Here is a 14,107-nt window from a genome sequence, read left to right on the forward strand (position 1 = left end):
TTATAAAGTAAGTATAACTATGGTGAAGAAGCTTGTCTCATTTTTAAATGCTGAATCACATTTCATTTCTTGAATTAATGCGATAGAAATGTCAAAATTCCGGACCACTGGAATATGCCAACTTTTTTGTTTTGGGGTTGTGTGTATAGTTTTTGTTGTGCTGATTTGTTTGCTTGTTTTTGAAAGAAACTGAAACTGCTATGTCTGCTAGTGGAAGAAAATGCTTTGTTTTGCTCTGAAGATTCTGAAATTATTCAGGCATATCGTGGTTCATAGATTACAAAGAATAATGCTAGTTAAATGCCAATGAACTATTTTTACTCTTTTTATACGAAATGTACAAATTTCGGGGGGGGGGGTGGTGGTGATGGTGGCAGCGGTGCCTCTTAACTACCTTATGTAAAATACTTGAACATTTTCATCAATATTGCCATCATCTGTTTAATACTCCCAGTATATTTTCTCAACGTGTTTACCTAAAGTTGTATAGAATGACATAATAAGCAATAAAATCTGAATTACACCCAAAAAAAAAAAAAAAAAAGTGCCGCCTTAAGTCTTTCGTCATTGTACACAGTTATGGTTTCACTCTGATGCCTTTGCAAAAATGCTTCCTCTTCAAGAAGATTTATAGAAGGGACCTATGGATAAATACAAGTTTCTGGGTTTCAGACCATAAAGGTGAACTGGGTAAGATCTTGAAGAATTCTAATGGGAAACCTGATGGCTTCATAAAGCTGTTAACAAAAACGATTAGTTGCACATGACTGGGTAAACTGGTGATTATGGTTATAATTTTTATGGTTTCTATCTGAAAAATGACTGTTTTCAATCTGTGTTTTCCAGGTGTAAGCAAAACCCTCCCCTTAAACTAATTATGACTTACAGTAATTTGTTAAATTATACCCTTGTAAGCAGAATTGAAACATTTATCTTTTTCTCTCTACCTGGTTGATCCTGCCAGTAGCGTATGCTTGTCTCAAAGATTAAGCCGTGCATGTCTAAGCATGCACTGCTGGTATACTGAAACAGCGGATGGCTCACTAAATCAGTTATGGTACCTCTGGTCGCTCGCCATTGCAATTGGATTACAAGTAGTTACACTGATCATTGTTCTTTGTTTCCAGATTGTTTGCTCTTTGTGTCTCCCTGCTGCACTGTGTCTTTGTTAACGTTACTAGCTGCATTACTTATATCCTGTCTACTTTATAAGATGGGTGTCTCTTACAGTACCCAGTATGTAACCAGGCCTCCAACAATACTTCTATGGCTAAACATCTTGAGGAAATAGATCACATTTATAACGTAAAATAATTGTAATAGTGTGATTCTAGGTATGGGAGGAAGCAACAAGGGAAAATGTCTCCTGGATCATAATGAGATAGAGGATCCAGAGGATCTTTAATTATCAATAGGGCCTAGTCCAAAAACTAGCACCTGGAGTGGCATATCAAGAATTCTCCCCTGACCTGGGATGAGCCTCCCAGCACCGTGGGACAAAATTTGATCCTGAAATGTCTCCCAAATATTGGTCAAAATCCTGACCAAGAGGAGAGGATCTGGGAAATGGAATATTGCCTGACACATCAGTCATTAGCGATTGCAGCCCTCCAACGTGAGCCGGTGAGCCCTGACGAAACCCAGGATATGAGAATATAGGATACAGGCCCCGGGTAGCTGAGGTACATATCAAATGAATGATTTCAGTGAGCCCAGACTCTTGCATCTTCCCATACATAGAAAACTGCCAAATTCCTTAACTTGAGATGCTGCTTCCCAGGCTTGAAGCTCTCAAAATTCCCGTCAAATAGATCATAACTCTCAACTTTTAGGCTGAGAATATTTTTTTAAGGCTACAGGTGTAAAGGAGACACTTTCCAGAGAGGAACAAAAAAAAAAAAAAGCAACGTTTGGAACACTGGCACCAATGGTGGACACCCCCGGAAAGTTCCGTCTGACGAAGCAATTAGAAGGGCCGTCACCCCTTTTTCCACAAGACTGTGGAATGGACATTGACAGTAGGGAATTGGAACAGGGAGGAGCCAAATCTGACTACACGTTGGATCTGTTTCTTTGACTTTAACCTTTGCCTTCCGCTGCTTTTGTTCACTAAAAGGATACTGTCTGTACATAATGGCCTGCCTCGGGGAACCCTGCCCCTCTGCCTGAATGTTAAACCAAAGTGCCTTTGTTCAGGGAAACATACGGACTCTGTCCACCTGTGGATGGCTGCAATTAAGAAGAAATGAACACATCCCCTCCCTGAGGCTGGCCATTCCAGGGGATATTCGCAAAACTTATGGCCCTTTTACTTTACCTCCTCATCTCCTCCCCCTCTCTGTGCTATAAAAGAAACTGGCATCCAAACCCCGATAAGATGGTTTTTTGAAACTTTAGTCCGCCATCTTCTCGGTCTGCTGGCTTTCCGAATAAAGTCATATTCCTTGCCTCAACACCTCATCTCCGATTTATTGGCCTGTCGTGCGGCAAGCACAGCAAGCTTGGACTTGGTAACATCTTTACTCAGGACACGGTGTCACAAAATGGGACATTGTTTTCTGTTTGTTTGTTTTGTGTTTGTTTTTGTTTTGGGCTGCGCCACGTGGCTTGTGGGATCTTAGTTCCTCGACCAGAGATCGAACCGCGCTCCCTGCAGTGGAAGCTCGGAGTCCTAACCAATGGACTACCAGGGAATTCCCATGGGACACTGTTACCTTGCAGTCATGGTCCTCACCTTTGTGAGACAGAGGTAGTAGTGTAGCAGGATGGAGAATGTTGTAAAGTTTAAGATAAAGATTAGGTGGTGAAAGCAGGATTTCACAGGAAGTGAAGCTAGTGACACTTGCAGTGAAATGTTGTCAATTCAGAGTTAAGAAGACTGTGGACAATGTGTGGAGTTTGCAAATAAACTTCATTTTCTAGAGTCAAAGCTGCCAAGGCTTCCACTAAATTTGCAGTTGTGGCTATAACCTTAAGACAACTGAGATAGGCATAAGCAACTGAATCAAGTTGCATGCTATAATAGGCAAAAGGCCTATGTTTACTACCATGCTCACATAGTTCCACGGGGCCTGATTATGCCATTCATGCACAAATCAAGTAAAAGGTTTTGAATAACCTAAAGTTAATCTGTTAGGTAGAGATCTCTTTGCTAACTTAAAAGGGCTAATATATTTTGCCTCCAGTGGAGATCTCACCTTAAAGTTTCCGGATCAACCTGAACCTGATCATTTGGGTAACCCTAAGGCAGGCAGCTCTTGCAGTGCTTGTTTTAGCCTTATAAAAGCCTGCTTATGTTTATCTTCCCAAGCAAAGGATTCAGGAACTAAATCTTTAATAAGTTCATAGAGTGGAAGAGGTAACAGAGAAAAATTTGGAACCCAGAGCTTGCAATAACCAACTAAACCTAGAAATCCACAATGCTAGCACTTAGTTGTGAGTCTAGGAAGTTCCTGTATCAGCCTAATTCTCTCTGGACATAGCTGAATTCCTTCAGTGCTTAGATTTTGTCCTAGGTAATGAACAGTGTCTAGAGATAATTGTAATTTTTCCTTTGTGTTCTTTCTCAGCTAACTGTTGCAGGAAATAAATGGAATCTTTTATGCATGCCTTATGGAATCTTTACAGTAGCTGAGTACAGCAGGAGGTTATCTCCATATGGTAAAAAGGTGGATTTCTCAGGGAACTAGAGGGTACTTAAATCTTGGTGAAGTACTTGGGAGAAAAAAGAAGGGGTCCCAGTGAACCCTTGAGGCATAAAAGTTCAGGTATATTGTTGACTGTTCCAAGTAAAGGCATATAGATATTGGCTGTTGGGTCTCCGGGTTGCTGAAGAAAGGTGAACAAAGGTCTCCTACAGTAAACCATTCCGAATCAGTTGAAACTTGTGACAGAAGGGTGGCTAGGTTTGGAACAACAGGAAAACAGGGAATAACTATTTTGATTAACAGCTCCCAAGTCCTGGACAAATCGCCATCCTGCCAGGTTTCCAACCAGGCAAGATTGGCATGCTGCAGGGACGAGTACAGCAATGACCACCTCCCGGGAAATTAAGTCTTCTACAATAGGTGTGAGACCTTGTATGACCGCAGGCTTTAATAGTTGTTGAGGAAACCTAGGGAGAGGTTTAGCTACATCTATCTGAATCTTTATAGGTTTGCATTTTTTTATTCTTCTGATGTTAACACTGTCAGAAGTAGCCCCCAAATTTGCAGGCATCTCCATCAAATTAGAGAACTTGTGCTGAACTTCCTCTTTTATGTCCAGGACAGATTGTAAGGAACATAAATAATCAGGTTCAGGTTGATCAGGAAACTTTAAGGTGAGATCTCCACTGGAGGCAAAATGTACTGGCCCTTTTAAGTTAGAAAAGAGATCTCTACCGAATAGATTAACTGGGGCTATATTGCATAGCAAAAAGGAATCTTGGTTGAGATAAAACTTCTCTTTGAACTTTATTAGGTACTCCCACTATGGAAACATCCTCTTGACTCAGAGGGACCTGTTGTTCTTTGAGGGTGGGATTTAGAGTAGAAAGCACAGCTCTGGTTAGGGCTAGGGATAGGGTGTTAAAGGGTTAGGTAATTATGTTTACAGTTAGGGTTAGGGTTTAATGTAGATTTCAAAGTAAACTATGAGAGTGGGGTTTAAAGTAGAAAGCATAGCTCCAGTATCAGCTAAAAACTGGCAGTTTTTCATTAATTTTCATTCTATTTTCCTCTGGGCTGTTTAAGGTAATTGCTGGTAATAGTTTACCAGAGAACCTCTGGAGTTCTGCCAACTAGGGGAGAGGGTCATGGGGGGGGGCCTCCCTTTGATACAGATATGAGAGCATTTGTGAAGAGTTTGCATAGGACCTTTGAGGACACCTTTTTTTCCAGTGTCCTCACTGATTACAAATGAAACGTCAACTTTGGGTCATCGAATTGATCATGGACCCCTAGGAGGTTGTAATGGGGGAGACCTAGGTGTTACTTTGTGTCTCTTGCCTTAGAGCTGTTGTAACTGTAAGGCTATGAGCTTGGTGGATTTCTGTTTGTGATCTTGCTCCAAGGTCCTTTCAAAATGCTCAGCTATAGTCAGGAGTTCAGTCAGGCCTACAGCCTCCCAGCCTATTTTCTGCCCTTTTATCAATCCACTAATCTCAGAAGATAATCCATTTACAAAGAGGGCAGTTAAAGTAGGCTGAGTGGCCTTTTTATTGCTTGGAACCCCAAATGCTGTAAAAAGAGAGCCTACAAACTGGCTCTAAAGTCTTCCACAGATTCACCCCTCTTTTGTTTGTATGAGTGAATAACAGGCCAATCATTATTAGGCCAATTAATAATAGACCAAGTGTGAGCAGGGAAGATTTTAGGAATAGCTTATAAAAGGTTAGTTGTTATTCTGCAAGCCTTTTTAGGTTGAGGATCTTGAATATCATTCTAGGGATTATGTCATTTTGCTTCCCGCGTCCATTCTGGGGCTTCCCCCAGTCCTACCAACATGTGTACAAGCGGATAAAGATCTAGCAGTTTGGGGACATAGGCCGTGACGGTGACTCTAAATTCTTCAAAAAATGGTGGGAGTTCCTCCCTAGGTTTAGAGAATTCTTTGACTATAGCTCTCAGTTCAATCTTTGACCAAGGGGTAAAGGACACCTGAGGGGGCTCACCTGCAACCTCAGCTAGTTTTACTTTAAATGGCAATTGTTAAATATTCTCTTGGGAATAGAAAAGTATTTCAGACAGAAAATGAGTAAAACAAGAGTACTCAGGTGAAAAAGGAAAGGGGGGGACAGTAGGAGTTAAATCTGCAGTCACAGCCGTCCTATGGTCTTTTGTTTCAGGTACCTTTTGTCTCTTCAATTTTTCATTAGCTTTTTGTTCTAAGTCTCTAAACGAAGCTATTTTGGAATCTTGAAACCTTCTGTAAACTTTTACATACCAATTAAACAGGTATCTCATTCTCCCTGTCCAATTTGGGAACCCTTGCTCTCTAGTGTTTTCCTTAAATGAACAATCTTGTCTAACTGGAACATTCCCCACAATGACCATTGTAATTCTAGATCAATATTAGTATAATTTTGCCATCTTTCTAAATATCTACAGCCTCCAGGACCATAGTTCTCAAATATAAAATAAGCAGGTGTGCCAGAAGCTGGCATTCTCAACCCTTTGGTGATAAAGGATCTCATTTCCTTAGCTAGCCTTTGTCAACCCAAAAGAACACACAAAAGAACTGCGCCTTAATATATCAGCAGTAACAAAGAGATGTCACCATGTCCTGGCCAAAAGAAGGCCTGGTATGCACCACCACCAATTCCCAGGGATCCCTGGACTGAGGAAAAAGATCCAACCAGCAGATCCCAAGGAATGGGGACTGCAAACTGATGCCAAACAAAATGGAGAACTATAGCCACCACCAACAGTTCCAAGCATGGAAACTGAGGGCTGATTCCAAACAGATGGGGAAGTGCAGACTACACTGCCAGCAGTGCCCAATGTGGAATCCAGGGAACAAAATTAGGGGCTACGGTTTCCCACTCAAAAATATACTGGCAATAACCAAGAGATGTTACTGTGTCCTGGGAATTTCCATCAGAAAGGCTAGGGGTTTGGCCTCAGGGAGAATCCTCTACCAGCCAAACTGACCTGCCCTGTAAAGGAAAGCCAATTAGATTTCGAACACAAACTCAATCAAAGAGAATGGAGCTCAAACCAAGAGGAGCTTACCAACAACCTTCAGGAATGGCAAGAAAGACAGTGAACTCAAAGGAGTTGTGGGCACTACACCTGTTTCTCCTTGTCCCAAATGTTATCAGAAATTTGCTTCAGATCCCATCACTGCCACCAATATATTTATCTTTTTCTTTTTAAAAAGATAAGCATTTAATCATAAAATCATCCTGTTAGCAGGAGGAATCATAAGAGTGGATTTTAGAAAAGTGCACATACATATTTTGATACAGAACATTTCTGGAGGGATACATATTCAACTGTTAGTGGCCACCTCTGAATGCCACCAATGTATTAAAAAACAAAATTTAACCGAGTAAATGTGAAGATTTACTTTGAATTTTGAATAAATTGGCTTTATTAAACGATTCATGAATCAGGCAGCATCTCATCTGACAGAAAGGGAGATACTCCAACGGGTTACACAACATGGAAGGCTTTTTGTTTTTTGGCCACGCCGCACGGCATGTGGAAATCTTAGTTCCCCGACCAGGGATCGAACCCATGCCCCGTGCATTGGAAGAGCAGAGTCTTAGCCCCTGGACCACCAGGGAAGTCCCAGAAGGCTTTTAAAGTAAAGAGGCTGGGACAAGGAAAGAAAGTCATCATCAAGGGAAAAAATGAAAGTTCACTGGAGGAAAGTGAAACTTCAGGTGACAATGGCTTCTCATTGGCTAAACTGCGGAATTTTCTATTAGCTATTTCTATTTTCTATTTCTTGTTGCTGGCCAGGAAGGAAGTCTTCCCTCCTCCAGCTGGGGTAGTAAAGTGGTTGCACTTCCTGTTTGGGGTCACTAAATGACCTCTTCCTGTTGGGGTCATGGATGATGAGTGACACGGCATGAGAGCTCCCTCTACGGGCCTTCCAGACTCCAATTCTAGTTGAGGTTTCCTTTTGTTAACATTCACAGCATGTTTTATTGGCAGGAGGATTCACAATGAGGGAGAAAAGGCCACAAGACTCACCATAAAGAAGGCTCAGAAATTCCTGGGTGGGTCCAAGGGAGGCACAAGGTGGCTGTGGGGTCAGCTGGCGGCCACAATGATCACATGGTTCCATCTGATGGGTTTGCAGCTCGATGTGGAATAGTGAATAAAAGGGTCAGTTCATCCTATCAGAGAAACATGAAACTGAGCTAAGCTTCCCACTGCTAGAAGCATCTTGAGCCTTCAGAAAAGAACAGAGAACATGTCTAAAGGGTTTGGGAACATCAGAGCCATATCTCCTCAGAGTGGGACTCCCTAGGCTCTCCAGGTCTCAGTCCCCAACTCTCCCTCAGGGACAAAGCCTCCTCACCTCTGTCCTTGTCAGCTCACTGATCCCTAGAGGTCCTGCCTATCCCTGAGGACTTAGATTTCCATGGAGACAGGTTGGTTGAGACCTAGTGATACAGTTGACCAGCCTGATACGCAACAGTTCCCACCACCCTGGGGCAGTTGGGCTCAGGGACACGTGGCTCTGGACCCCATGTGGAGGGTGTCCTTGCACGTCAGCTGTGCCCCAGAAGAGCCAGTAACGCCTGTAGCTGTCCAACTGATTCTCAGGGTATTTTCCTGGGAGAGCCCTTGGTCATCTGACCTCCTATCCAGGAAGCCCCGTGACTTTCTGACTGCTGCCTGTCACGCCAACAACACACCTGTGAAGGTTCTGCTCTGCATGGCCATCTGTCCACCAGGCCCCCCCCTTCTAGGGACCCAGATGCTAGGACCACACAAATGCTGAAGGAGTGTCCACCTGCCTAAGGTACAGACACCCCTGTATCCATCTGCATGATTTCTACTGGGAATCTACAACATTTGTGGGGATTCTTTGGCCCTAAAGAACAGACCAACCTGATAGGAGCAATGCAATGATTCACAATTACCAGGGTCAATGCACATATACAGGGGCCCATAGCCCCAGATGCCCCACTCACAATTCACATGGGTGTCCCATGCGTACCCACCGATGCCCAAATATTCTTGCTTCATACATACATACATCCAAACACGCACATCAGTGGTGTGCTGGTAAGTGCTAAAAAACTCTTCTAGAAAGGTGGGAAAGACTTCACCTATGCTATCTACGTGGTATAAATATTCCCAGCATGACCAGTTTCAAGCTACCCACCTGAAATCACTGAACACAGAGCTGGGAAGAGATATGCACCATTGACTATCCCAGGATAGTATGAACCAGTTCCAGCACATCCCATACCTTTTCCTATGAATTTGTGCACACAATCCACTTACACCCCAAGTAGAACCCTCAACTCCCATCACAGATATATAACCAAAAGGATACCACATACACATATGTGTTTGTACATATACATATATATATATATATATATCCTGAACACACACGTACATTTCTACCCTCACCCTGAATAAATACACAAACAGACTACCTCTTACTACCTAAATTTTTACAGACAAAACCTTACTCACCCTGAATATTCACATTCCACTCTCACAACTATATATACACACACAACATGGGCCTGAAAACAAACACGTGCAACCAATATGCCATCCAGATGTACACACTGAGTACCTAAACACACAGGCTCACCAAGTACACAACTGTCTCATGTGCAACCCAAAAAAGACCCATATGCAATCCCACAGCCCTAAAATACATATAACTCCAGGATTCCTGCACACACACATAACCTACACCGTCTACTGGTTTCCAAACACACAAACTAAACTCTCACATCCCCCAGAATACATACCCCAGAAGCCCCAGAAACTCAAAAACACACACAGCCACAAATAACCTATTCTTATCAAATACAGCTGACCCTTGAACAACTTGGGGGTTAGGGCGCCAACCCTCCATGCAGTGGTTCTGCATCCATGGATCGTGTAGTAGTCCTGTAGTATTTACTGGAAAAAAAATCCACTATAAGTGGACCCGTGTGGTTCAAACGTGTGTTGTTCAAGGGTCAACTGTACATATAAGTCCACCTCACTAATACTGAGAACACACATACAAGCAACACCACTCAATTCTTCAGGCATTACATTTGGAAATAGACACATAGAGGACTCTAAGCCTCCTGATATACTCACAAATCACAAATACACACACCCACAAACTACTCATGAGTATACACCCCAAATGCTCAGACACACTCAAAACAGAAAAACACCAACAACCTCTGCAGTCTTACTAATATACATACACAATTCTCACACACCTATGGACACACACATGCAAATATTCCCAAGCCCTGAACATACAGATCCCCTCCCAAACACTATACATTATGCTACCTCTCCAGAATACAAGCTCCCCACCACTACCCCAACATATAAACTGTATATGTGTGGGGGGGTGTTTATATATATATATATATTTCTACCCTCACCCTGAATATATAGACAGACCACCTCTTACTCCTACCAAACACATGTATAAACACCCTAGCATTCTCCAAAGAAATACACTTTGAATACTCTTAACAACTCCATACCTTATGAACAAACTTTGATAATGCATGAACCTGATGATGGACACACACACAGATTAGAATACACAAGTAAGATACATGGAAGTGTCTCCAGCAAACCATTTATGAAACAACTTCCATGTATCAAATTATCCCTAGCTATTAGGAGCCAGCTCACACATATGCAAGTACTAACAAATACCCATATCACGTATTTCTAATACATAGAAATGCAATTGTCCAACTTCCCTGTAGAAACATAGAACCCCACCTCTTTATCAGATACACATATACTCACTTCCCAAAATACATAAGCTTCAGAGGCTCCTACTGAAAATTACAAATGCACTGCCTCAGCAAATATTCCTCCAAGTGGCCATGCCCCTTGAATACACACACAAACTCATTTAACACATAACTCTCCACAGGTCCCAAATAGAACCACAATTACCCAGTACACCACAAATATGCAATAATATCATCCTATATGCCCTTTGTTCCAAATACACATACAGTACGACACTACTGGCATATACATAACCCCACATTCCCAACCTCTCACACAGAATTAACTCTGCCATCTTGCAGAATACAGAATCATACAAACACAACGTACCTACATATACAACATCCACCAGTCCCATAAAATAGTCACAGACTTGCCCTCTACACATCCAAATATACATAGACAGCTCCTGAAAATGCACACACACAAACACCCCAGAACCATACAACATGCCCTGAATACACAAATGATCATCCTACATTCCCCAAATATACAAAATAAACAGACTGGACACCCAAAGTAATATACACCACTACTTTTCCTGACATTGCCCTTATGCATATGCAGAGAATCCTTCCAAATCCACCATTAGACACACATAAATCCCCAAATTCATGGGTGAAAAAAACCCATGTAAACATATTCCCCAAACACCTAATTACAAACACCTAACCACCAACTCCTTGAGTATGCCTGCGTCACATCTCAACACCCTCCAAGTACAACACTCACTCTTACACACTCTCACAAAAACACAGGCATGACCTCCCTTCAGACACAAACATCCACAGACAAAACCAACCCACACATTTGACTACATATCAGATTCCCACCAACCAATTAAATATGTACAGACCCCATCTATGCTTGCAAATCAATCATGGTTTGACATCAGACTACAAATACATGTTTATTACCACATTCAGCAAAGTTGCTCCCATCACTGACAAAAGAATGCAGTTTGAACATAAGTGGTGATTGATGTTTTTATGATAAGAAGGAAGACACTAGTGAAACCATGAGTGTGTTCCTTCGCTCTTCACTCATTTTCCAATCACCTGAGCTACACCTTTGGAACCAGATGAGGGTTTTCAACTCGCAAGAACGTCCCTCTAGCTTTTGTACTCTTCAGAACGCGCAGCCTAGAACGGCACCTGGGCACCTGTTTAATAGCTCACACACACTATTGACCCCCCACTGTAGGCCCCGCAATCACTGAACCCTTCATGCAGCCGGCTCCCCAGCGGTGCCAATAACCCTGGGGTAAACCCCTCAAGGGAATCGAGCTCTATGGGGGCGTGAATCCACATTGTGGGGAGTCTCCTTACACGGACAAGGGCACAAATAACCCACAGGGTGAACAACAGCGCAGAGCGGTGACACCTGAGGGGTGAAAAGTCCCCGTACCCCTTACCTCAGGGTTCCTTGAAGTGACTCTCGAGGCCGCCATGACAGGCCCCGCCCCCGCCGGACGGCCGTTGGGGCCCCACCCTCCGCGCTCGCGCATGCGCTCCTGTCTTCCGGAGCGGAGCCAACTGCCCCAATAGACGCCAGGAGCCGTGGGAGGACGGCGGTCCGCGTGCCCGAGAGCCCCGCCCCAGTGGGCGTGCGCGGGCATGCAGGCGCGGGGCACGCGGGCATCTGGTCCTGCAGCTCTCTGCCAGAGAGGAGAGAGGTGGAGTGTCGGGCACGCTGCGGAGCGGCTCTGGCGACGCTCCCCGCCGGGAACTTTTGTGCTGGTCTCTTCTTAAAACCAGCTCTTGTGAGATGTGCACTCGTGATTTTTCTATTGCACACGTGAAACCCATGCACTTAGCTACAAAGAGTTCTGGAGAGCTCCGCTCTAAGCACAGTAGCCTCCAATTGGGGCAAGTGCTTTCATGCCCTTTGGACTGCAGTTCCTTGGTTCTTGTTTATGCCTTTCAAAAAACAGTAGGTCCTTTTTCCTAGCAAGCCTGAAGTTTCCGTTAAAGAACAATTCTAGCAAATAATTCAGACCTGGGAAACACTCTTAAGATACTGTCTCCTGACTCCGTTCCTAGAGTTTTTCCAAACGCATTTACTCTACTAGAATATTTTTTCTCAGTGTATTTAATACATGGAGGTTTTTCAATAAATGTTGATTCACAGGTGTTTCCTTTGTACGGTTTTTTTTTTTTTTTAATAACTTTGAGAGAGAGTGGACAATCTGGGCCAATTTCAACACAGCAGGTAGTATGGGAACAATTTTACTTTCCCTCCCTCCTTTTTTGTAATATCTTGCAGACTTTCAGTTGGCATTAAAAACAACAACAACAGCAAAAATAGTAGCGGGATCAACTTACTGACCTGACTTTGTAATACTTCCCAAAGAAACTTCAATCATCAGATCCTCTTTCCGGTCAATTGCAAGATTAGAGCATTTCTCACTCAACAGGATGCCTCTGAAGACCCCTCACATCTAACAGCACTAAGCGCCTCCAAGTGCACAGACTTGAAAACTCCACAAGACACAAACATGGTATCTCTTCGTTTCTTTAATGTTTCGTGATTGAGTGGAAGATGAACTGTCTTCTGAGGCTTGTGATGCATGTCCAGAGTTGTTTTTTCTCAGTAGTCAATGCCTGCCCGCAGCCTCTGTGCAGGAATAGTCAGAGATCATGATCCAAAGGACTTTTAGATACTCCCTTCTGTGACTGCTCTTCCCAAATTACATTTGGGCTAATTTGATTATCTCTGTCCCTGGGGTGTAGGATTTTGAAGTATTACCAAAGTGATTGCAGAATTGGGACTGGCTAATTTTTGCACAGTGCAATTTTTGTATCAGTGGCCTTGAGAAGAGTCCTTCAAATACTGTATCAGAATTATGAGTGAGAATCTTGTAAATAACTGGTTGAATGACTGAACAAAGGGAGGAAGCAACAAGGAAGCCTGCCTTTCTCGAGTGCCTGGGTACGATATTTTGCCTCACCATCCCTCTAGTATGAAGTTATTGGTTGAAAATCATATGAGTTTTCCTTCATTGTAAAAGCTCCAGTACTGAGCGATATTCCCAAACTGTTTATTTTTTTCAGTCCCCGACAGGAGTTTCTTTAGATATAAAGTTCATTTAGAAACTTTATGTCTAAAGTTTCTTTAGATATAAAGTTTCACCATGATGTTGCTTGAAATATTCTCACCTTATCTTCTTATCTTCTTCTGAGTCAGTTTTTCCTGACAAGGGACAAGGAACTTCTTAAATACCAACAGGAGTCTTTTTCACCCTGTGGAACAGTCCTTCTAAACCTCTGTTTCCTTCCCCAACACCCCACAATCAGTTGGAGTTCTACTGCAGCTACAGCAGTGAGAGAATCTCGTCTCGCAAGAGATTTGGTTGCCATCCTCTGAGGTTTTCAGCCTTCATCTCCCTTGACAAGTTTCCTAACAGTCCTCTCTTCTCACGACACAAAACACGAATACTCTTTCATATCATTTTGATAGTGGTTAACTGACTGACATGGATTCTCAATATGAAAATAATAATCAAACAAGTTTTGTAAAAGGAATGCTACCATGATTCCCATGCAGCTGGGGCCATATGCAACGATGAGCCTAGATGGTAAAGAGCAAGTGTATGTAATGCAGACAGGAAATGAACAAACTTGTAAGCAGGGCTTGCAGGCTGGGATTTAGATGGAAGTGGGCTTGTC

At 42.9% G+C, this 14,107-nt stretch overlaps 1 protein-coding gene across 1 annotated transcript in view; it reads left to right on the top strand.

The window, feature by feature from the left end:
• Positions 1–14,107, top strand: part of LOC130708202 (NUT family member 2G-like) — a gene marked incomplete at its 5' end in the record, with an annotated part of 111,424 nt that overhangs the window by 87,934 nt on the left and 9,383 nt on the right. The gene's annotated exons all lie outside the window — the stretch shown is intronic.

This window comes from Balaenoptera acutorostrata, chromosome 5 (genome assembly GCF_949987535.1).
Source record: "Balaenoptera acutorostrata chromosome 5, mBalAcu1.1, whole genome shotgun sequence".
In the NCBI taxonomy this organism is placed as follows: domain Eukaryota; kingdom Metazoa; phylum Chordata; class Mammalia; order Artiodactyla; family Balaenopteridae; genus Balaenoptera; species Balaenoptera acutorostrata.